Source organism: Condylura cristata, unplaced genomic scaffold, assembly GCF_000260355.1.
Source record: "Condylura cristata isolate star-nosed mole 26May11 unplaced genomic scaffold, ConCri1.0 scaffold00013, whole genome shotgun sequence".
Taxonomy (NCBI): domain Eukaryota; kingdom Metazoa; phylum Chordata; class Mammalia; order Eulipotyphla; family Talpidae; genus Condylura; species Condylura cristata.
The window spans coordinates 23,369,450-23,394,644 of NW_004567114.1; the positions used below are offsets into that span (position 1 = coordinate 23,369,450).

At 38.4% G+C, this 25,195-nt stretch overlaps 1 protein-coding gene across 4 annotated transcripts in view; it reads right to left on the reverse strand.

Moving 5' to 3' along the window:
• SIPA1L1 (signal-induced proliferation-associated 1 like 1) overlaps positions 1-25,195 on the reverse strand; it is a 320,552-nt gene that overhangs the window by 215,348 nt on the left and 80,009 nt on the right. Inside the window, exon 1 of one of the 4 annotated variants that reach the window (XM_012724497.1) lies at positions 23,255-23,274. The exons of the other annotated variants lie outside the window; for them this stretch is intronic. The gene's annotated coding sequence lies outside the window, so the exon portion shown is untranslated. Of the gene's footprint in view, positions 1-23,254; positions 23,275-25,195 lie in introns of those variants that run through there. 4 annotated transcript variants of the gene reach the window in all.

Consider the following 25,195-nt stretch of genomic DNA (forward strand, 5'->3'; position numbering starts at 1 on the left):
ATAGTTCTCATGGCGTTTACTGGCTCAGCTAAAAATAAAGGGCAGTCTTTTCCCTGAATAACTAGCAAGTTCAAAATGAATTTAATCCTTCACACTAACAGGCGGCAGCCTGAAAATAAAGTGACACTCCCATTAGGAGTAACACCATCTTTGAAACCCCTTATAGCTTGATGTCCTGGACATACTCACATGCAGCACATGGAGTCCCTCCTACCACCACTCCCCCAAATAGTCCAGTCAAACCTCAGAATTAGCTGAAATTACCAGTATAGATTGTATTATGATAGCTCTTTCAGCTTAGACACTTGTAAGGATTTATGAGAATCCACCATTGGGTATAATTACTAGGGAGCTATTTACCACTCCTCAAGTGTGTGCTGTGAAAATCTTTCTTAAGCTCCTTTTTAAAATAAGATTGTTTTAAGAAATATAGTTGTCTGATTTGGTGATGGGAAACCCACGGGGATTACAATCGAGATGGGAAAAAAATGTGCAAAATGATGTAAAAATAAACTTTTGTAATAATTAAATAAAAAAAAATATATATATATAGTTGTCTCCAGCATGGCTAGTCCAAAGTAAATACCCAAGATATATAGCACCGAAGAAACACCTATTGCTCAGAACTCCCGTAAGCCTAGGTGCTGATACTAGAGGTATTACTACACTGTCAGGAAAGAGACCTAAACTATTCATAGTAAGGGGTAACCATGGGAGAACTGTAAAGTGATAGTAATTTCGAGGTCCAAACTGTATCTAGTAAAAACAACAAATTAGGCCTGATTAAATAGTTAACTTCTTAGTGCAATGTGATTAAGTATCTTGGCTCAACTGACAAATTCCACTAAACCAGCTTTATAAAATATTTTAACATAAATGCAGTACCTCTAAATGATAGAATAGACGCACACTAAGGCTGCAGCTCTTCCTGCCACTAAACCCGCTGGTTTCACTGTGGATCAATCCTGTTATCAAAAGAACATTTGTTTATAACAATATTTTTGGACAAAGATGGAAATATGTTTCAATTTTACCATGATACTATATACAAGATATGACCTAAAATAGATCTTCATCATGATTGTTCTCAAAAGATTCTAAAACTCTAAATCAAGCTTTGACATTTGCCAAATCTTTACTTGTAAAGTATTATAGATTGAAGGCCAATAATACAGCCTAGAAAGATTAATTCAAGATGGCTAATAGACCTAAATGTAAAAGCCAAAACCATGAAATTTTCAGAAAAAAAACACAGAATATTTTCAGGATTCAAGGAGGAGAGTAGGTCAAGCCTATAAGACAATGAAATTAATAACCATCAAAGAAAAACATCAATAAATTAGATTTAATCATATTCAAGACTTTGCTTATTGGATGACACTTATCTAGGCTCTATAAGGAACTCCTATCATTTTGTGATAAAATGTTAACAGCTCGTTCTGGCTGGGTCAGCTCTATAGGGGAAGCAGAGATGCTGACAATTTCTCCCTTTGTGAAGAATTAAGGGTGGGGGCTGAAGGAGAATAGATTCCCTAGAAAGTTACTAAGGAAAATGATAGGAAGTAAAAATTAGATAGCCACTAGGGCAGTTTCAATTATTAAAAATGCATACTTAATGTAGTGACATTCTACACTAAAAATAAATTTGTATTTGAAGTAGCCATTTTGCTATCCCATGAAGTTGACTTCAAAAAGTTTCTATCCAAATTTAACACTGCATGTAATAAGCACTATTACCTAAACAAATAGTATTTGGCTCTATTCAATGCTCCCATCAAGATACATGCATAACTTTAAAAAAATGGATTTCTACCATATCACATTTTAGATACCTTCAGGTTGTCCAAATATAAACTTCATCTCTTCTACAATAATGACCAATAAAATAAGGATCCATAGTAGAATAAAAAGGCACAGATTAACCAATAATTGGGTTTTTCAACCATAATTCCAGAGTTGTGATTTTATGTAACTGTACACTTGGTTCTGTCTAGACATGTTATTCAGCTGGATTCACAAAGCATTCCATCGCACCCCACAAATGCTGGAAGACTGAAATTAAAAAAAAAAAAAAGTAATCCACTGTAGGATTCTGGGACACAAAATTGATAGCAATGTTTTAATGTGTAGTTGTCAACTCCTTAAAAGATTTTTTGACATTTATTGAAAGTTTCTGAAATGCAAATCTGAACATGTGATGACAGATCAGTTAAGGTGTATCAGTACCTCTCTTGATTTCCCCCCTTTCAGCTGTCTGACCTTGCATATACAGAGTATGCCTTGCTGCTAGGCATGCTTTGAGTCCTTGCACCGTGATACTACACAACAGCTAGAGGTGCTATTTTGCACAAATTAGTAAAGAGAATAGCTAAAGCCTCAGGGATCTGTCTCAGAGGAGTGTTAGAATCTCTTCTGACTCAAATGCCAGTTAGAAAGATACTGCATATGAAAACTAAATAATTTACCATTTTCTAAGTTTAAAAAAAAACTAACATGATTTCTACTATTAATAGCTAATGAAAGAACTTTCAGCAGAGTGACTAGGATGTCAAACTAACAAATACAGCTGCACAGAGGGATTAGTAATAATCATACACTGCCCTAAGCTAGGAAAATATCCTATCACCACTGGGTATGAGGAAGCATGCATAAACCACACACAGCCAGCACACACAATTAACACGGTGATTCGGGCACAGAAGGCAGACAGATATGAATTCAGGTCCTAGCTCAGTCATTACAAGTTATGTGATGGTGTGGGCATCATCTAGCATTAACACGAGTGTATCCATCAACACCTCACAGTATGAATCTGAAGACTGAATGAGATAAAGGAAGTGAAAGCCTTTAGCAAAATCCTGAGTATAAATTAAATGCTCAGTAATGGTAACTGTTACTGTAGTTAACTTAAAATTTCTTCAATAGGATCTGGGATTACTAATAGATTATAAAAATAAGAGAAACAAGTTTAATCACAAAAAAACCAGACCAATTAAAGATTTCTATTTTAGGGATTTTATCTTGTGGCCACAACATTGTGGGAATCAACAGAATTTAAATTTAAACAAGCAATACAGGCAAAGGAAATAAACCCTTCTGCTTCCTTTCTTCTGGTCCAAATAATTTAAGAAAAGAAATGAGGGGGAAAGCCAAAAACAGTCATTTGGAATCAATCATTAACAGCAGTCATTCACTGGATCAAACAATGGCACACAGGCAACTGCAGCTGCAGTGAAAGCCAAGCAGTTTCCAAGTGGAGTCAAAAAACTGCACACTCGCTCCTCAACCTGTAAACCAACTTGTCATGGTTACCTACAGTGATTTTCCGGAACAGGCTGCAACCATTCAAACAAGTGCTTGTGTGTGATAAAAATGAGCTTAGTAAAAAGGCACAAACTATTCTTTCCACCCTTCACTGGTGTATTCACTCAGGTCCTATCACGCCTTGCCGGTCTCCAAGGCCCTTCTTGCATGCCAGCTCTGTCAAATAGTAAGGTAAAGCCACCAGTGCCTGCAGGAGGAACAGCCCCTAAGAAAGTGTGGAGGGCAGCTGGCACAGGGTGCCCTCACATACAGCACTCACTCTGAACCTCCAGAGTAAAAGGGCAGATGGGGTGAGAGCAAGAAGACTTGGCCAGCACTGGACAGGTGCACTGGACAGGCCGGCCTGACGTGAGCTACCACTCCTCCTCACCACTACAGCTGACCACACATAGCATTTTGCTGCTGACTGGCAATTTTTTAAGTTCAGCTTATGTTTTATTTAAGGTTGTCATCTGATCAACATATTTATTCAAATTTATGAAGATTAAACTTTCAGTGCTTTTGTCCTCAACCAAATACCAATTTCTGAGAGTCTATAGTCTCCCCATCCTTCAAGGATAGTTCCAAGACCTTCGTCATCCCAAAAGAGTTTGACAGACTTCAGCTGAAGATACTGCTCTGAATTCAAGACTCTGTTTACATCTACCTTATGCACATTTTCTTTCCACCGCATGTTAAGTAAGGTGGTCTGTCTGTCTGTGATTTAGACCCCTGTGGTGCTGAGGCCCCTAGAGTAGGCTCACATCTGACTGACCTAGAACAGAAGTCAGCTGTGTTTCACCATTCACAGTAATTATATAATTTTTTTTTAAGATTTATTTATTCATTTGTGTTTACAGAACTGGGGTACAGGCCAGAAGTGTGGGGGCGGTGAGAGGCTTCACCTGAGAAAGAGTAGGGAGCAGAACAGGCAGATCGATGAAGTACACTGCTGAGGGGAGCAGCGGGAGGGTCAGGAGAGGTCTGCTGCACCATGTGGGTCACCTCCGGGGCAGGCGGGGATCAAACTCATGTGGAAGTGGCTTTCAATTCTTAGTGCTGCACTTTAATCCTGTGCCACCAGGGAGGGCCCCAGTAATTGTGTAATTAATTATGTAATTAATACCATTAATAAATGCTTTTTTAAAAGACTTAAGCCATACATTTCTCTAACTTTATCATTGGTGGTGTCACATTTACTAATACCCTGCATTTATTTAAAGATTTACTTTATATATTTATGTGTACAAGAGCTGAGGTTAGGCCAGAGATGCAGGGGTAGGGTGAAAGGATTCACCAGAGACAGAGTGAGAAGAACAGACAATCTATTGAAATACACTGCTGAGGGGAGCAGTGAGCAACACAGGTAAGGTCATTGTAGGTCAGCTCCCTGGCTGGGGACTGAACTCATGCTGCAGTGACTGCTGATAGCCTCATAGTGCTGAGATTTAACCCCTTGCACCACCAGGAAGGCCCGCTATCTGCATTTTTAATTATGATAAATGACTGAAAAGCATTAAGGTAGTATGAAAAAGGGTGAACAAGTCTTTCCATAAAATATCCTGTTTGGCCTTTATCTGAAGTTCATTTTTGTGTATTACGACCACCCTGAGACATCTAAAAAGTTGGCAGATAGTTGTTTACTTTTAACCAAAGGTTTTAATACTATAATTTTCCATCAGTACAATCATAAAATCAGTTAGGGAATTTCCACCTGTTCTTCCTAATTATCTGACCTCCTTTAACCTTCGTTAGCCTCGATTTCCTCACATATCCAACAGGTGTACCATTGCCTATCTCACAGGGGAGGTAAGGATTCAGTGAGAAAACATGTTGCAACCGAGCCCGGCATCATGCCTGGGTCTGCAGGCCTGCTCATCTCCAAGCTATTTCAAGATGGACGACTGAAGTCCTGCCATGAAGTCTCCCTACTTGGTTTTAAAACCAGTAACTTGATAATTCAAAAATCTCTTATTTCATGACCAGAGAAAATTTATTATTAGATGCTAGGAACCAGGCTCTGGAATTACAATTCTGCTACATCTATTCCACACAGCTATTAAGAGTCAGACTTCAGTCTCAAGTGTACTTTTCTACCTGCATGAAATTTACTTACAATAACACTCTAGAGTGAGATCCTTTCCAAAGTCACTCTAAATAAAATGGTGAGCCATTCTGAGATAAGTCTTTGAAGAAAATTACTACACGAAAACCAGAACAGACTTGCTCTTGGATTTCTTAGGTTGAATTTTCTGACCAAAAGTCTTAATCGGCCACTGTGTACAAAGGAGAGATAACATGAAATATTTCACAATTTCAAACATTTGCTACATATTGATGAGGAAGTCACAATAAATTGAATCATTAAGCAGCAAAATTTGTTTGCATGGTTAAGTCATACTTAATAGCATCTGCCCCGTTTAAATGACATAGAAGAATAAATGTTGGGTCTTGTGACTTGCAGAACTCAGCACACAACACGCCAAGGAAGGTAACGGTCTCTCTTACTACTGAAGCCAAATTAATATAAGGTATAACAGCAGAAAGTTTCCTCAGAAGAGAGTGCTTCAGATGGAAGTGCTGATTTCCATTCCCATCAGGAAAACACAATTACAACAGAAACAACACCGTATTCACCAAAGTGGCTACAAGTGTTAGGGCAATTTCCCAGAGAAATCAGATGTTACTCAGAGAGATGGTAAGAGAGATTTACTGGTCACACCAGCGGGCTCAGTCCCAAAAGACTGAGCCCCAAATTACAGGACTGGAAGGTTTTCTACAGTTCGTATAAGGAACCTTGTCATTTCATTTATCATAGCATAAGCACTCTTTATTGTTCAGGAAGGAGGTCAGGGTAGCCAAGGCTACCCCTGTGAACAGGGAGTGCAGCACACCCAGCAGCTTCTCTGCTCTGGCAAGCAAAAAATCAAAGCAGCAATTCCCCAAGCAACAGGTTTGGAAAAAAAGCAAAAAAGCAGACATGGGAAACTCCCTACTTCACAACTTAAGACTGAAAAGAAATGCTGAGGAACATGAGGAGCCACTGGAATTCTCATACACTGTTAGTGACAATACTGGCACAAAATTTTAGCAAAAGGCTCTGCAGTACCTACTAAAGCCAAACACACTCATATCCAATCTCAGTAACCACATTCCCAGGTAGAGACACCCAACAGAAATGTATACCTGCCCAAAAAACAAAACACAAAAATGCATATATCAGCATTAGTTGTAATGGTCAAAAGCTACACACACACACACTCAGTAGTAAACAATCAAATGGTGGTATAGTTACATAGGCAGACTAAGGAGTACACCCTATACTATACTGCTTTCATAAAACTCAAAACAGATAACTATTTTCCCTATTCTTAAATAAATGAGTGTAAAAAGTTTTATGGATGCAATAATAAATGCAGTCAAAAACCAGTGCACACTATTTTGCCTCCATAAACAATGACACAATGAGCACCACGGTGCAGGCATATTTATACCTGTCTCCACTCCTAGGAATAGACTCACTGGGCCAAAGTATACACTTAACAATGCTAGAAAGCATGCAAGAAAATATGAACAATTTTTCATCAGTATCGTTCAAAAAAATCTTAGTACTCATTAGCTAGGTGAATAATTAGCTCGATGAAGAATACAGCTAAACCAAAATAAGTAATTTCTCTAAAGTTCTGCTTTATTAGCAGACAAGTCTTATGGGTTGCAGACCTTGTAAATAAAAGGATGGTCTTTAAGAAAACACTCTTGCTATAAAAGGAAATAAATCCATGGTATCAGTATAGGAATGATGAAAAAAGTCAAAATAGCATCAAAATCCAAAGAAATGACATACTATCAAAGCAAATAAAAAGATGTACTTATGCATTTTTGTGTCTATAGGTATAGCCTTGTGTCTATAGGTAAAGTCCGCTGTTAAAAATTGAGGTGATCGACATCTTCCCTGTCTTCCCAACATAAATTAAACTTGACAGTTTCCTTAATGTTAAGATTTTTCTCCCATGTATTTTTCATCAATCATCTAGAATATGCTACCAAACTTCTACTAGCAACTACCAACATGCACAACACAGCATAACAAGTAAGAACAGTAGCAAGAAGCTGACAACTACCCCCCCACTATCACCAGCAGTATCAAAATAACTGTGTATGGCATACATACAATAAGTAACTATAGACATTTTCTTTTAATAGGTCTGTTCTTAATTCCTTTATACCTGAATTAAGTGTATCAATAGTTCATGGTTCTCTACTAAAATCACCATGAATTCTAGGTGTTCTATATTAGGATGAAGTAATGGGACCTGGAGACTTCTCTGTACACAGAAATGTATCCTCAGGTCTAACCTTAGTTACTTCACAGACATCCAGAAAGGGGAATTCATCTCCTTAGGTAATCAAGAACAAGTTACATACCAGGTGGATTTTACCATTATTTCAATTCCCCCTACACCAAGAGAATTTGTGTCACTTAATTTGTTCAGAAAGAAAAAGAGAAGTCAAGTGGGGTTGCCGCTCCCAGTCCGTAAAGTCAGGCACAGTGAGCTACAGAGTTGGAATCTGGATTTCCTGGTTCCTTGCTTTACGGTAGTTTCTGACTTATTAACAGTAACTGAAAATAGGCTCCAAAGAGCAATTCCCTTGTGCTGTCCATTTAGCTTCAAGCACCATGAAGGTCACTCACAGTCCTCAATCAACCAGGAACGCTCCTAGTCTGGGCGAAGCAAACTGATTCAGAGTGAACACCCACTGACAGAAATGGCCTCCTTCTCCCAGCCTAACTGTTCACATTTTTTAGTTTGCACAAATGGATTTGAAATGCAGGCTATTCAGAATTCTCTCTTGGCTACAGTTCAAGGCAAACAGAACATCCCAACACAAAAATATTTTTCAGCTTTCCCAAATTACACTTTTTCAGCCAATATTGCAGAAAGTCTAAATCTCAACTCAAAAATGTACATTATAGTTCTTTCAAATGTCAAAGATCTCAGAATATAGATTTCAGTGTCTAGACTTGGCATGAAGGCCACTTTTAAGGGTGTCAACATCTCAGAACACCACCAGCCCCACCGGGACACCGCCCAGCATGAAGGAAGAGCACAAGGAAGTAGGTGGCCAAAGCACAAGCCCCCGTGGTTTCAGAAGCCGCCCATCTGTACAGATTAAGCATGGCAACTAGTAAACAGGTGATGAAGAAGATGCTAATTCAGTGGATCACTCAGCAGAAACAGTTAACACAGCAGCATCCAAGGACCAGGCCCTGGGATTATTGTAACCAGCAAGACAGGGCCACTGCCCTCTATCATCTCAACAACTGATAAAGACATACAAATGGAAAGGAGGCCTGGCTATAATCATCAGAACAATTATCACTGCGAGCTTAACACCTTCATGAAATTTTACATATATTACCTCATTTGAGAGTCTAAGTATGCTAAGACATTAAGTGTCACAAATCTTTGGCAAGGTACTCTTCTCTGTGTGACTGTTTCTTCATCTCTATAAAGTGCGTAACTCCACAGACTTGAAATGAAGTCCATATGTGAAGAGTGCTCAGAACAATGCCGGGCACATGGCTATTGATCAATAAAGGTCAGCTCTTATTATTATAATCATTGGTATGGTTGATGATATTTCCACAACTAAGGAAAACCAAATCAAATGAAAGGATAAACACTAAAAGAAGAAGAATGGCAAGTGGACATAAAGCCAACATGCATCAGACAAGTTCCTTCTGTGTGCTCATCTGCTCCATCTTCCCTCTCCTCACGGCAGTAGCCGAGGGTACAGGAAAGCATCTTGAGCCATACAACACAAAGTCAATGTCAGCTGTCGTCACTGAGGAGAGGACTTCCACAAACTTTGGGAATCAATGAACTTTGAAGAAGTTAAATAACTAGTCATTAAATTAATGCTCTGGAGGTCATAACAGCCAAAAAAAAAAAAATCAAAAGTATGCTTTTTTAAATCCCACAGTAACTAGATAAAAAGAAAAAGTATGACCAATGCGCCACTGTGTAATAACACCAAGTATCATACGCCAAGCATCATACCTGGCGTTCTACACTGGTGGAATCAGAACTCATGAGATACATTTGAGTCATTTTTAAGGCAGCGCCCAAGTGCTCAGGAACCCCAGTGCATCAAGCCCCACAGGCTTATTCTGGGTGCCGTAGCCCAACACAATACAGCATGTCTAAACTACATTTTTATTTCCTCTATTAACAATTGGTTGAAGTGACCTTCAAGCCCTGATTCTTTTGTTACACCTTATGAAGAGTCCCTTTACCACATTATTGTAAAAAAGTCACTAGAGGATAGAGTCAGGAAGCTACAACTGCAAACCCAAACACAAATGTTTCTGCCACCCTTTTAATCTTGTGGTCAGCACGGTTAGACTGGACACCACCCACCACTGCTTGAGTGTGGGAGTTTCTGAACAGAAGCCACTCTCTTTGATCTGCAGTATCTACTCTGTTCCTTCACTGGCAATGTACTTGCAAGCAGGGTTTGAATACTGCAGTAATTTCCAATAAGAAAATAATGATGTTAGAAACAGAAATGAGGGTGCTTTCTTCTATTTTCAAAATTAACTAAAATTAGTATCTATTATTTATCTGGTCTGTAAAAAGGAATAGTTTTAACTTTTAAAAGGCATCAAAAATAATTTGATCTTAATCAAAAATTCTGTTAAGTTACTTAATGTCTGTATGATTTGTTTGGTACAGCAACTACAGTAACCAGGAGTGAAAATATATTTTGCAATATAGCAATTCAAGAAAGAAATACTTATCTTCCAACTGTTGTAATCAACCTATGTTGGGGGTTTTTTGTACTAATTAGAGTGTTTTACATGTAAATAAGAGATAATTATGATAAGTAATAATAATATCAAAGGCATGTCCCCAGATAGCATATATACATTTAAATAGCCACCGGTACAACCTGTTAAGAGAAAATTTGCCTAGTCTCTCTCCCCTTCGCACTGAGCAAGAGCAGATTCTGCCAGGCTGAAACCAAAATTCCCAAGATACAGCCATCAGTGTAGGTAAACAGGATTCAGTTTCAGCTCTGGCTCAAATTTTCTCTCACCTCAGGTAACAAGAGAGAGGAGGAAACAACTTATTTTCCTTAGGACACAGGGTAGATACTCATCAACAAACATCTTCTCATAAAAGTGGGGAGAAATATACCTTGATTATAATCCAGACTCTCATCAAGACATGTTTGTGGAGACTCCTCTACAAATTAGGAAATATGGAGATGATCACAATTTTTGAAGAACAGATTTCCTCTAGTTGACTGACCTTCCCCATTCAGACATCAGAAAAGTCCCCAATCGTTCTCAGCTTGAAAGTGGGTTTTCTTTCTAAATCTGAGATAAATAAAAATTATCAATGAAACAATTAAATTGTATTTTGTCTATTTGCAATTATTTCACAGGAACAAGTTTTTTCTCCCCACATAGAAACATGCTCATTTTAAAAGTCTGTATCCCAATATTTTCTACTGGAACTTGGCATCTGTTCACTGTTCAGCCTTGTAACTCTGGGTACCAACTGATCCCGAGGTGGCGGTGCCTCCGTATTTGGGGCTTGGTCCTCCTGGGCACGGAACAGCAGAAGGTAAATACTACACTACCAGTCCTTAATGCAAGAGTTGTATCATCAACTTTTTAAAAATCTCCCCCACACTCTTAGCATCATTCACAATTCCCTTACATGAGACAAAAATGGCAACTCAACAGCATGTGGGAGTCAAATCTAAAGAGTTCAACTATGTACACGCAAACTACTGCCAGCACAAACCTCCCGGGTTTGATTCAACCACCCTGGAGTCAACAGTCCCCTCCAGGCACCAAAGGGAAAGGGGTCAGTCTTGTTTCTCACAGTCATGCTCAGTACCTGGACTATTTGCAAAAAAAAATAAAACCCATCTCCTGATCTCCCAGGATGAGCAAAAGAAATACCAACCTGGGAAGTGGGAAACAGGAAACATCTCAGGCTTTGAAAAGTCTGATGCATATTCATTCCCTATTCTGTGAACCATGAATCAGAAGAGTCTGGTGATTTTTAAACTTCTCTCTTCCGCAGTTACTCTCATTTCAAGACATTGTCCTCTAACATTAAAGGAAAGTCCTTTTATTTTTCAGGATGAATGCTAACTTGACTGAGAATTGTGTACAGGTACCACTGAAATGGATGAAGTTGCTCTTTGTGTCCACAGAGACTAGGGAAGGGGCAGCAGCTCACTGTTGTCAAGGCTCTGGGCACCTGAAAGGTGGCTGCAGGGATTACTTTCAAGGACTTGAATTGCTTGCTCTGTGACCAATATACCTGCTGAACCCAGCAACTAGATGCTTCGTTCTGAGTATCTGAAAGCATACATCCACAGAGAGAACATCACAACACTGACATCTAATCCTTAAAAAATAGCTTGTTTTCTTTTAATGATTATAATAGGGCTGCATGGGCCAAAAATGATAACTGTCTGAATTTCACATGTGAGTTCTCTCTTGTGAGTCCAAGAGATAAAAAGTAACTCGAGGCTCTTCTCCCTCCCACCTCACCTGGCACCAAGGGGTGGACTCCACAGAAATGGTGGCTAGGCAGCCCCACACACCATCTTTTCAGCACCAAAAAGACAAGGAGAGTGTGGCAATACTGTATGAAGATGACCTTCCTGACTTCCTTTCTCACTCACTAAAAGGTTGTTACAACTATGGCTACTATTAAATATGCCATTTAATATTTTGAGATTAGTTGAGTCTTAAAATTTTGTCTACAAACCACAAAGTAGAAGTTATTCCACTTAACCTGCTTACCATAACAAAATTGTAACCCATGAGAAAAGTTGCTTAGTCAAGATAGAGTGCCAAAGAAGGGCTGCTACAAATTTTGGGTTTTCCAAGAGTTCTATTGTGTAAATCACTTCAAGTTCATTAAATATTGAAAATCTTCTGCTTTAATATGTAAGTGACTTCCATTTGAAAATCAATTTCATTTTTACTCATTCAAAAGGGTAGCAGAAGGATTACAAGAAACTACAAATATAAAGTGTAAAACTTTTTATTAATGATTAAATCTGAATAATTTTCAAAACTGATAGATTAGTCTAAAAGACATTTATTTCCTTATTAAAAATAACAGCCAACAGATACATCAAAATGCCAACAAGGTCTTATGTATAATGTGTCAATAGCCTGCCTCACACTAGATAATAGGTAGCAAAAGTTAAAATGAATTTATGAAAGGTCAAATATCTTCACAGACAGATGACATAGTAAATTTCTTATAAAAATCAACACTCAGGAAGTTCTGTACTTCAGCATTATAATCACAGAATTTAACATTCCACTTAATACTATAAACTGATTCTGAGATAAATACCACCCGGAGATTCTAGTGGATACCCCAATGACCATCTTAACATGCAACATGCCATATGACAGCATTGCATTGCCATGCAGAAAACAGAACTACACACAAAAAACATAAGGTCTGTTAGGATGATCAAATTTCTAATAATCACCTTTTCCTCTCGTTTTGCTAGTACTCCACCAGAAAAACAACTCATATTTAATACTTATACACACTTATTTCAACGTTCTCCTTAATAAATGTTAACAAAAATAACATTCTTTCAAATTTACAAAAATAAAGTTCCAGCTGCTGGATGAGGGAAGAGAGAACAAAAAACAAAATCTCATTACTGTTCCATGTTCTGGCAAATCTTCTTGAACTTCCATCTATACTCTGGGCTTTGAGTCAAGTAAATGAAATCTTGGCTAGAAAAGGGATATCTTAATTTAGAATAGTGACCCTTTCTAAAGGGAACAAAGTGAATACCAATACTACATGCTCTATATTTTTTTAAACTAGCCTACAAGATTTTATATTTTTAGTGATCTCTATTCTATTTGGTTATTTTCACTACAGAGAATTTTTAAAGTGTTATTAACATTATGAAGCAACATATCAAAAAAGCATGATCTTTGTCACTAATAAAACCTACAGAATCAGGAGAAAGGAGTCTACATTAAAAGGCTAACCAGTTCCTCCATCAACTACAACCACTTTATAATAATAATTGAGATTCACCCAACCAGCATTTATTCAGGATGTAATGTGTCCCTGCAGTAAATACAACAATGAACTAGGCCAACCTAGCAGTTGACGGTAGGAACCTTACAGGCTGTATTCTTCTATGCCACCTCTTCCAGATCCAACTAAAAAACATGCTTCACAACAGGCCCTAACTAGTTCTGAACAACTGTTCTTGTTATATTGTTACTGAGAAAGATTTTATTAAGAAGTATAATCATCTCCAAATGTTTATATAGTTTGTAAAAATACTCTAGATAGTTAAAGGTTCAATTATAACCATTTGGGAACTTCTGGGCAATAACACAAGGACACAGGTCACCAGCAGGTCTGGAAGCAGCTGGCACTTTTTTGGGAAGGTGGGGTGGTGGGGAAAGGTTTCCTGGGGTCCTGCGTAAACATTATGACCCACCTATGTCCAATGGAAAAGACTCCCTATGCAAGATTTGAATCTGAATCAGACCCATAAATAACCTCCATCTGTGGTAGACTTGGTGATGGATGTAAAGTCACAGGAGCACCACTGTTGTAATAGATTTCTGACAAGAATGTGTTTCCAATCATCTCATGAAAATGAACGCAACAAGCTGACAAGACTGTTAAAACATAATCAAAACTATAGTCCATTAAACAAAGTAGGTTTTACAGTCTTATATAGTAAACCTTATTACTTTTTCTATTGAATCTTAACTATAAGCCACATCTTTTAAATTTAGAAACAATTTCATTTAAAGATACTGCAAAATCCAAAATTAATACAGAAAAAAAAATTAATCATATCATGATAATTTACATGGAAAACCTTAGAAACTCCATAGAGAAACTAATCAAAATAATCAACCAGTTTAGTAAGGCAGCAGGATATAAAATCAACAGACAAAAGTCAGAAACCTTCCTATACACAACCAACCAATCAGAAGAAGCAGAAATGAAGAAAGCCATCCCCTTTTCAATTAAAACAAAAAGACTAAAATACCTGGGAATCAACCTAACAAAAGAGGTAAAAACCTATACAAAGAAAACTACAAAACACTGCTAAAAGAAATACAACAGGACACCAAGAAATGGAAAGACATCCCCTGCCCATGGATCAGGAGAATTAACATCATTAAAATGGCCATTCTACCAAAAGTGATATATAGATTTAATGCTACCCCAAAAAAGTCTCAATACATCCTTCAAAGATATAGAACAAATATTGATGAGATTCATATGGAACTACAAAAGACCTCGAGTAGCCAAAACTCTTGTGACTAAAAAGGAAGAGAATGGAGGCATCACAATCCCAAACTTCAAGCTATACTACAAAGCAATAATAATCAAAACTGCACGGTACTAGAACAAGGACAGACACACAGACCAGTGGATTCAAACAGAAAACTCAAATATAAACCCACAGGTTTATGGGCAGCTAATCTTTGACAAAGGAGCAAAGAAGATACAATGGAACAAAGAAAGCTTGTTCAACAAATGGTGCTGGGAAAACTGGGAAGCTACAAACAAAAAAATGAAACTAGATCATTACCTCACACCATGCACAAAAACCAACTCAAAGTGGATTAAAGACCTAGACTTAAGAACAGAAACCATAAAATACCTGGAAGCAAAGATGGGCAAAATACTACATGACATACACCTCAATAACATCTTTAAAGATACAGCACCCAACACAATGATAGTGAAGGAAAGGATAAACAGATGGGACTACATCAAGTTAAAGAGCTTCTGTACAGCAAGAGACATTGCAAAAAACAAACAGACATCCCACTGATTAGGAAAAAAAATTCTCACACACTAGCGATAAAGGATTAGCACAAAGATACACAAAGAACTGATGAAACTCAACAAAATAAACAACCCCATCAAGAAATGGGCAGAAGAGCTAACAAGACACTTCTCCAAAAAGGAAATGCAGATGGCCAACAAGCATACAAAAAATGTTCACCATCACTTGTATAAAGGAAATGCAAATTAAAACCACAATGAGATACCGCCTCACCCCAGTGAGAATGGCACATCTTGAAACATCTAGCAACAACAAATGCTGGCAAGGATGTGGAGAAAAAGGAACTCTCCTGCACTGCTGGTGGGAATGAAAACTAGAACAACCACTATGGAAAACTGTTAGGAGGTTTCTCAAACTGCTAAAAAATGGAGCTTCCATATGATCCGCAATCCCACTCCTAGGTACCTACCCAAAAGACACAAAAACACTGATTGAAAAAGATACCTGCACCCCATGTTTATTGCTGCTTTATTTACAATCAGAAAGACACAGAATCAACTCAAATGCCCGAAAGTAGATGACTGGATTAAAAAGATGTGGTACATATACACGATGGAATATTACCCAGCAATCAAAAAGATAAACTCATGCTTTCTGCAGCAACATGGCTGGAACTGGAAGGCATCATGCTTTGTGAAATAAGCCAGAAAGAAAAAGAAAAATACTGAATGTTTCACTCACAGCAGGAGTATAAAGGACCAGGGGGGTAAAAATAATAATAGTGAACAACTATATACCAGAGACATTTTACAGGGTGGAGTGGGGAATGGGATCAAAAATGAGGGGAAGGACCTGAGCCTCTGTCCTGTACCCCAGTTCTGTATGCGCAAATAAATAAATCTTTAAAAAACAAAAAATGAAGGGAAGGAAAGAAGTGCACTGGACTATGGTGAAGGCACTTGGGTGATTTAGTGATGGGGAGCTCATGGAGACTTACAAATGAGATGGAAAAAGGCACAAAATGATGTAAAAATAAGCTATTATATTATTTTTAAAAATTAGTCATATCAGTCACCTTTAACTGTCCCCAAACCATTGATGGTTTCCTCAAAATCTGTACCACGAGGGTTCAAAATCTTTGACTGAGCTTTCCAAGTTCCAGTTAACTCAATTTCAACCTCATTTTTCAGACTCATTTCCCCCTACACTTCACACAGCATCACTGCAGCCAAATTCAACCATTCTCTCTTACCTGAACATGCTGTTTACTACACCTTCTATGCCTAACTCAAGGGCAGCCGCTTCCTCCAGCCATTTTTAGTGCCCCCTCCACTGAATGCCCATAGGACAGGATCTGCCATGAAGATGCATGCTTTAGAAACAATCAAATCTCAACCCTGCCACATGTAAGTCAGGCCTTGAGCAAGGGCCTCGCCTAGCTAACTTCAGCCTGAACAATACAGAGGCCACAGTAACTACCATGCGAGGTTCAAGAGGTTTTCAACAACAGTTGCTGCCATAGGTGCAACGGTCAATGCCCACAACTACAGATGGCCTGAGCCCTGGAAAAGGAAATGAAATACCACAAGCCTCAATTTCCTCACAGGTCAGCTGGGAAATTTCTGTTCTTTCATAGCAGAATAACCAACACCACTGGGCATCACTGCAGACTCCTGTATCTGGCAGCCCTGTCCCCACACCCCATCCATGGGTTCTCAGCCTTCCGTGCTCCAGATCCCACCTGTGCTCTCCTGTCAGGTGGCTGCTGCTCTCCGCTGTCAGGTGTCCCTTCCCCCAGGGCAGGTCTCCAACCAAGTCTGACATTCTGCAGGCACTCAGATGAATAAACACACTAGCAATTTTTAGGTTGGAAGTTCTTTGTAGGTATAAACTGAAGCACACAAATAATAACCAGAGCCTTGAGATAGTCTGAATCTGGAAAACACATGTTGAAACAAGGCTTATTTAAGATTCCGTGAAAACAGTAATAGCTACAACTTGCCAACTGCCTCCCAGAGGTGGGGGCACTGCCCCTGGGCATCCTCCACGTTGGCTTCCTAGTCTCTAGGGAGAGCCACCTTATCTCTGACACCACCACCACCACCACCACCACCATGCTGCACAGGGTCCTCCCTACTGCAACTGGCCACAACCCTCCCTGTGTTCTCAATTTCTCTCACACCTTATCAGAAATTCAAGGAGGGCTAAGTCTTTATATGATTGCCTTTCTTTCAATCCCTCTTCTTTGCCACAGAACAAAAATGAAATGAATTAAAAGGGCACATTAATACTTCCAGAAATAAGTCAACTAAACCGCAAGGTAATTCAGCATTTTGTGAAATGATTATCTCTAAGGCTGCAACACCAAGGATTGAATAGTTCTAGACAACCTTCTTATATCTCAGGAATGAATTCCACAAAACCTCTCAAAAATCTAAAGAAGACAGGGTTTCCCTGAATAAGGTTTTCATTAGCAGCAAAGAATCACAAACAACAGAAAACAGTGAACTGAAACCAAAAATGGTGGGGGGAGGGAGACACTTTCCATTCTTTCAAACTTACAATGTCCACAGTTCTTTAATATTCTTTGCTCCTCAAGCCAAATACTTTCCTTAGAAAAATAAATCAATGCTTTGCATTCCATATTCATGAGTAGTTACAAAAATAAACTAGCATACACAATGGGAGAACTTTTTAGACTTAGTAATTAGTCAAATTAATGAAAGTTGACTTACAGAATATATTTTGAATATACTACTTTCCAACGTGGATATCACCTCATTAAAGCATCTGTTTTTTATCTTCAACATTTCAGAATCAGCAAACCTAACAAAAACCGAATGATTCCTCCACTCACTCACCCCCTTTTATTTTATGAGAGATGGCTATAGTGAAGAAGAGGGAATGGCTGTATGTGATTCTGAAATTAAATAATGATTTTCCTGCTCCCCATGTCTGCAACACATTCTTGACAATGTTAAAAGAAAAATAAATCAGAAGCTCAAATTTCATTCTAACTTCACAGAAGCCTGAGAAGCCAATTGTGAAAACAGAAATTCATGGGGCAAACTAGTGGCCCTTTAAGGTGTCCCTTCCTATGAAGTTCCCCTGGGAGAGGACAGCTTCAACCTCTCCTTAGGTGACAAGAGGGGAGCTAGCTACTGCTCCCCTCCAGCGAACAACAGCTTAGCTAGGCAAGTCAGAGAACAGTGAGCAAGGATGCCAGAGGGGGAAAAACCCTGTCCTCCTAGGATTTTGGGATTAATTCCAGGAACTTTCCTTCTCCCACTGCCAACAGCACCCATCAATTCCCATAGTAACCAGCCCACGACTTTCCAACTGGTCCAAAAGGGAGGCCTGCAAGCTGCAGGCAGCAGCCCGTTGAGAGCGTGGCCCAGAATGCAGGCACCAATCCAGTAGCTGCTTAGTGTCATAGACATTCCAATTCTACTTCCTTGCTTCCCTTCATTTCCAGGTTACCAGATGGTTCTCTGCTTTCTTCCTTTAGTCTAACATGCGGCCATGAAGGGGAGTTTTGTTCTAGGACTCTGCACAAAACCATTTTCTGTTTCCTGATGCAACCCTGGTTCAAGTCTACTTGATACCAAAGCAATCAGGAAACTCCCTGCCCCTACCCTGTCCCCAGCAACAGGTGTTCCTGGATGAAGGAATCCTCTGGTATAGAAATAAAGATTCCACAGACAATGGACTTGAGATCCAGGCTGGTGATGAAGAGGTTGTACTTCTAAAAGAAATGAAGAACCGACAAAAGGATTCTGAAGTGGGTAGGGTGACCTTATCTTTGTGAAGAATAAAGCTCATGAAGCTGACAGGGTAGGCCTAGGAAGGGGCGGAGGTGGCCTAGGGGTGACAGAGCAGCTCTGTCCCAACACACTCATCAAGGGCACTGCCAGCAGGAACCAAGGCTCAGGATGTGATTGTCCAACAGGGAAAGGAAGAATGAGGAGGGGGAGATGTCAGCAATGACTTAAGAACTTTGAACGGCAGAAAAAGTTTAGCTGACGCTAACCTGCTTAGCTAAAGGAGTACTATGTTAAAGAGTTTTTGTTAAACTGAAAAATAAGACAGAGAATCCCATTAAAGTGCAAAGTATGGGCTGTGAACCAATTCTTTATGATTTTACATCTTCAACAGAATTTAACAGCTACAGGGAAAGAAAATGAGGAGGAGGGCAGGAGGAGCTGCAGAAGGCAGCAAAGTAGCACCTGCCACTGCGTGAGGGACATTCACTGGCCTCAGGTGGACACCGAGTGGTGTAGCTGCTAGAGGAGACAGTGCGTGCAGTTCACATCTTCAAGATCTGTCCACGTTACTCCCCGGGAGGAGCCCACCTACTACATAGAAGCTCCATACTATTACCGAATATAGAGCAAGAAAGACCGAACACATGACTCGGCATCAACAGAAGTGTAGGAGAAGTAGCAGGAAATACAGAACATCACATATATAAGCATATATGGAAATGTAAGATGTATGTTTACCTTACATGTAAGATGTATTTCTAAGAATGGGAAAATTATGAGTGACTGTCCATATTATCAGCAGTAAACTTTTTTAAAATGGGTTTTCAGAAAATCAGCAGATGGCAACTGTCTGAGCAATGCAAAACAAATTCTGAAAGATTAGTGCCTTAAAAAAATTAATTACAATGTAAATTCATCAAAATCCCAGTAAGAAGAAGAGGATATCAATGTGGAAATTCAGAATCGAAGTCTAAAGTTCATATCGGAAAATAAATCAGCAAGAATAATGAGAATAATTATGAAAAAGAAGGCTAATAAGAAGTCTAGTGCCAGATAGTAACATGTGCTATAAATATACAGTAATTTAGGGGCCTCACTGGTGGCGCAACGGGTTAAAGAGCAGCACTGCAAGCTGGCTGCAGTCATTTCAGTGAGAGTTCGATCCCCAGCCCTAGAGGTGATCCACATGGCGGTGCAGACCTTTCCTGTCTCTCCTGCTTCTCCCCTCAGCCGTGTACTTCGCTGATCTGTCTGTTCTGCTCCCCACTTTGCCTCTGGTGAATCTTCTCACCACCCCTGCACCTTTGGCCTGTACCCCAGCTCTGTATGCATAAATAAATAAATCTTTAAAAAATAAGTAAATATACAGTAATTTTAAAGGTGTGAAACTGGTTCAGGAATAGACCATCAAGTCAAAGGATAAAATAAAAATTCTAAAAGTCCTCCTCCAGAGAGTTTGACATAGGATAAAATGTGGCATTTAAATTCAGGGCACAAAAGACAAATTACTCAATGGTTTTGGCACAGAAATGGAACCAGCCATGTGAAAAGAGAATGGGATACTAACATCAAATAAGTCCCAATTTGACCCCAAAATCTAAACATTAAAAAAGAAAACAAGCATATTAAAGAAAGGAGATATGTTTTGTACTCCTCGAGGGTCTGTCTTCCATAACCATACAGTAAAAGATTAACTGATTAGATAATTCTAAAGTGATAAATTTATATGTAACAGTTACTAAATAATAAAATGTACAGCTAGGGGGAAAAAAATCACAGTTCGATCACAAAGTGCTATTTCTCTTTTTATATCAAGAGCTTATTTCATTAGAGAAATGGGCAAAAGATCTCAACAGTCAATTCACAGAAAAGGAAACTGCTCTTAAACCCACAACAGTGTGTGTGACTTCATTTACAACAAGAAATGTACAGAAACCGCAGGAGTCCTTTTTTCAGTTACGACGCTGGCAAAGATCAAAAGGCTTGATCACATCCTGCTGTCAAAAGGATGGACGGGGACACACACGGCTGATGGGCGCGCACATCTACACAGTGTGTGTGGAGCGCAGTATAGCCATACCTGCTGAAGATAAACATTCTTTCACCCAGAAATCCCTCTTTATCAACTTACACACTTGCAAACTCGAGGACAGCCACTATAGAACTCTAAATAATATCAAAGACTGGAATCAACTTAACGCCTATCATTAAGCAATTAATGATGAAGTACAGTCATAAACTGTAATAAAACAATGAAAGCATCAGAATGTATGTTGACATTTGTGTAAAATAAATTTTAAACAGCATACATATTAAATGCAATGAAACATGACCTTTCTGGATGAAGTGGTGCTTTAACAAAATCACCGGTGAAGTCCAAATAAATCTACATAGCTTAAGTTCACTATATAACCTATGCATTTATTATATGAGTACTAGCTACTTAAACATGAAATTTAATTTAAAAAGAACTGTGATTAAATTTATACCACTCCTGGTATTCATATCCTTCTACATTCTGCTGAAGAAAAAAACCAAGGGACAAGCTTCAACACTTCTCATACCTTTATTTCTGCAGCTCAATATACAGCTGTATTGTCAATGTTAGTGCCTCAAAGGAGGGGCCATGTCAATTCATCTCTACACTCAAGAATCTGGAAAACTTCTGCCACATTATGTAAGAGTTTAATAAATGAAAACAAAATTAATATATCGTGATTCAGTGCTTGAATTTTTGATTAATAAGCAATGTTGCACTGCAAAAGTCAAGCAATCCCTCTATGCATTTTGTTTCATCTTTAATTCACAATGACATGAAAAGTTAGGGAAAGAAAAGGATGAAATAATTCTGAGGGCTTGTGTAGAAAATATAGAGAGGGCTCTTATATAAAATGCCTCTCCAGCTTAAGGACCCACAAGGAACATAAAGATAAATACGACATAGTCTGTAATATAGAAGTTAGAAAAATTAATACTAGTTAGCACTTGAAAAGGTGAAATTATGAACCACCCTAAAACATTTTCAACATTTCCACAAATGCTTTCCACAAAAGCTATTACAACTCTTTTCAAAGAAAAATCATTTATGTTGCAACACAAGAAAATGATAAACCTGTTGAATTTAAACAAGTTTTAGTTTTCTAAGATGTCTTATCATCAAAACTTTGTGTGCAATATGTTTAAGGATGTCCACAGGAAAATTTCTAACCTCAAACCATACCAATGACCCAATCTGCTCCATATTCAAAATACAAAAGCCATGTAATTTAGGAAATATTCTGAGATCCCTGAGTAGGTGAGGAAATTTACTCAACTGCTCCCAAAGTATCAATAATGTGGCCCAGATCCACAAATGCAAAGCTCTCAGTCTTCTTGCCAAAACCATAAAACAATATAACCTAGAACATGCCTTTTGAACTTTGTGAATACCCAGTTTCATCCACAAAATGAATACAAGTCAGGTAGGGTTCACTGCCGGTCTAAGACTCTATAAGTTTTTTTTCCCTTCACACTGAAAATAAGAGTGCTTTCAAACAAATACATCAAAGCATGTATTTGTCTGCTGATGTTGGAGAAGGAGCTACCTGTTGATACTTACTATTTCCAGAGAGGCCTAACACAAAAATCAAAACAGTATCTGATTAGACTGGTGCCCTATATAAGCAGTTCTCAAACAACTGGGAAAGGATTTACTCAACTATATGTTTAATTAAAATCAGTACACTGTTCAGCAAAATATCCATTCCCTTGTATATGCACCAATGTTTAGGGCTACAAAAACTCCTAACTTGGCTTGCACAATATCTTCTGTACTAGTTGGTCCACCTATAACTTCCCTGCAAGCTACCCTTAGAAGTGTATGCTTCCACATACAGTTACGTGTTTATCATTTTCCATAGCGCTGACAAAAGGTGAAAACGCTGGAGGAAATTTGTATTTTATATATTTGCATGCAAAGATGCATGAATTATTAGTGGACAGACTTATTCTGATTTTTAGACATAACCTTTAGCTTTGAACTAATGATTTGAAAGATATCTGTGTAATAAATGCAAAAAAAGGTCTGTGAATGGGAATTAAATGCAAAAAGCATGACACTATACAAATTCAGCTTAACTGTCAATTGGAATTTTCTTTCAAAAGACAAAAAAAAAATTACTCCACTGCTAATAACTAGGATTTTGTTCTAAAGTACTTTTTTTCCCAAAATAGCCAGTATGTTATTTATGAAGGGCCAGTATGGGCCCTTCATAAATAAGGCTAGAACATTTTCCAAGAAACACAAATCAATTCAAAGTTTTAGAGAGAAGATGATACTTGAGTTGATGAGAATATGAAATTATATCCACCTGGAGCATTACCCAGAAAAGAACTCTTGAGAAAATGAAGCTGAACATCCATGAATATGGGCAAGGTGACTGACAAGTGCCAGGAGAAAGGGAAGCTGCAGACAAGAGAGGAGGTGTGCTCTGCGGAGTGCCTCTGTGGTTTCCCAAGAAGCGCAGTCACCAGTGATCTGTCAGGAAGCAAGAGTTACTTTAATCACTAGCTCAAACTGAGGTCAGGCTGAATGATTTCTCTGTGCCAGCAACTTAGAACTTGTTTCCTAGAGGCAGCTTATGCACTTAAAGGTCCTTCAATCTGTGGCGGCTTTTCAGAACCACATGCTAGAGCACAAGAGCAGGGCTAGCAACCCAGGGAGGCCTCGTGCTGGGAGGTTTTAGAAATCAAAAGGCATAAATGAGCATGATGTGGGGGAAAGTAGCCAAGAAGGTCAAATTAAAAAAAAAAAGCAGAGCTCTTGAACATAATCAATTGATAGAATAATAATTACCTTCTTCTCTTATGCTATATCTGTCTTCCAAGATAAACATTCAACAGAAAGAGGAAAAGGATACACAATGGATCCTTTACTTTGACCCTTTAAGGTTCTTTAAAGGAAAATAAAGGAGGTGTGGCACCAGTCTCCGCTCCAGAAGCCGTCCACATTCAGTCATGCACTCCCTCGGTCCGCGGCCACGGGGAGGTAGGTGTCAGGCTGAACAGCCAATACAACAGAGATGAGCAGTAAACTGAATAGTTCTTCCAAGGCTCAGAAGCACTTGAGACAACTCTCATCTCCCATTTTACTCTAATGCAATTCTACTAACCAGGTATTATTTTTGTTAAAAAGTTCAATTGGCATTATAACAATTTACTTGTAATTATTTCATTGTAAATGTTCTTCTGCATACATAAATGTACAGCTGGTAGAAAAAGTAATCCAATAAATAAAACTAGCCTAAAAAAAACTTCAAGCATTGGATGTTAATACAGTTTACTCCTTTGTAAGCATTGGCTCCTCCCTGTCCCCTTTTCTCCACATAAGCACGTGGAATTTAAAAAGCCACCCTCTGCTGACAGGAGATACTCTGGTAAAACAACTGGGGAATATATACTGCAGTATTACATGAACTGACAGTGGCCCCCCCAAAAATGTATGGGGCTTGGTGCACACACACAGAGCCAAGGCAAAGATAACTCCGTGCAAATTAAGGAACTATCAGAAACAACATATTAATAGAATAGGAAAATGGCAGAGAAATTATAGTATAGTCCCATGACAAGTCTATAAAACATTACTTGGTACTTTAAAAGGGTAAATTAGATTCATATGAACTAACAAGAACAAATCCCCAAAGCATATCACTGAATGAAAAAGAAAAGTTACTAACACTTGACACAATACCAATTACATAATTTGTTAAAGAAAAAATAGACTATTTTTATATTATAAATGAAAGTATAGATACTAAATCACAAAGCATTTACATCTGCAGGGCTAATTGGGGGAACCACAAAGGAAAAGGCAGGAAATAAACCTTCCAGAATCATCTATTACTTCCATTAAAAGTTAATTTTAAAAAACATCTCACAAGGACTTGATATGGATATTAAGTGATTTCAGATGAAAAAATAAGGTAAAAATAATATCTCTGCAATCGCTGCTAAATTAAAATCTATCCAAATCTAAGAGTTCAAATTGCCAATGGCAAACATTATCATCATGAATGAAATTGGGATTTTATTTAATGAAGAACAGAGGACTGTATTGACTGAAATGGCCACATGAAGTTTCAGCTCGTATAACTAATTATTACTGGTGCAGGCTGGCACTCATATTCCTTTTCCCCAGGCTAAATATTTGACAGTAACTAAAAGAGAACCAAATGTAAAAATTATATTAACATCACTAAATTAAAATAGTCATACTCTCGTTTAACCACCAAGACCCCTCTCCACAAGTGGCC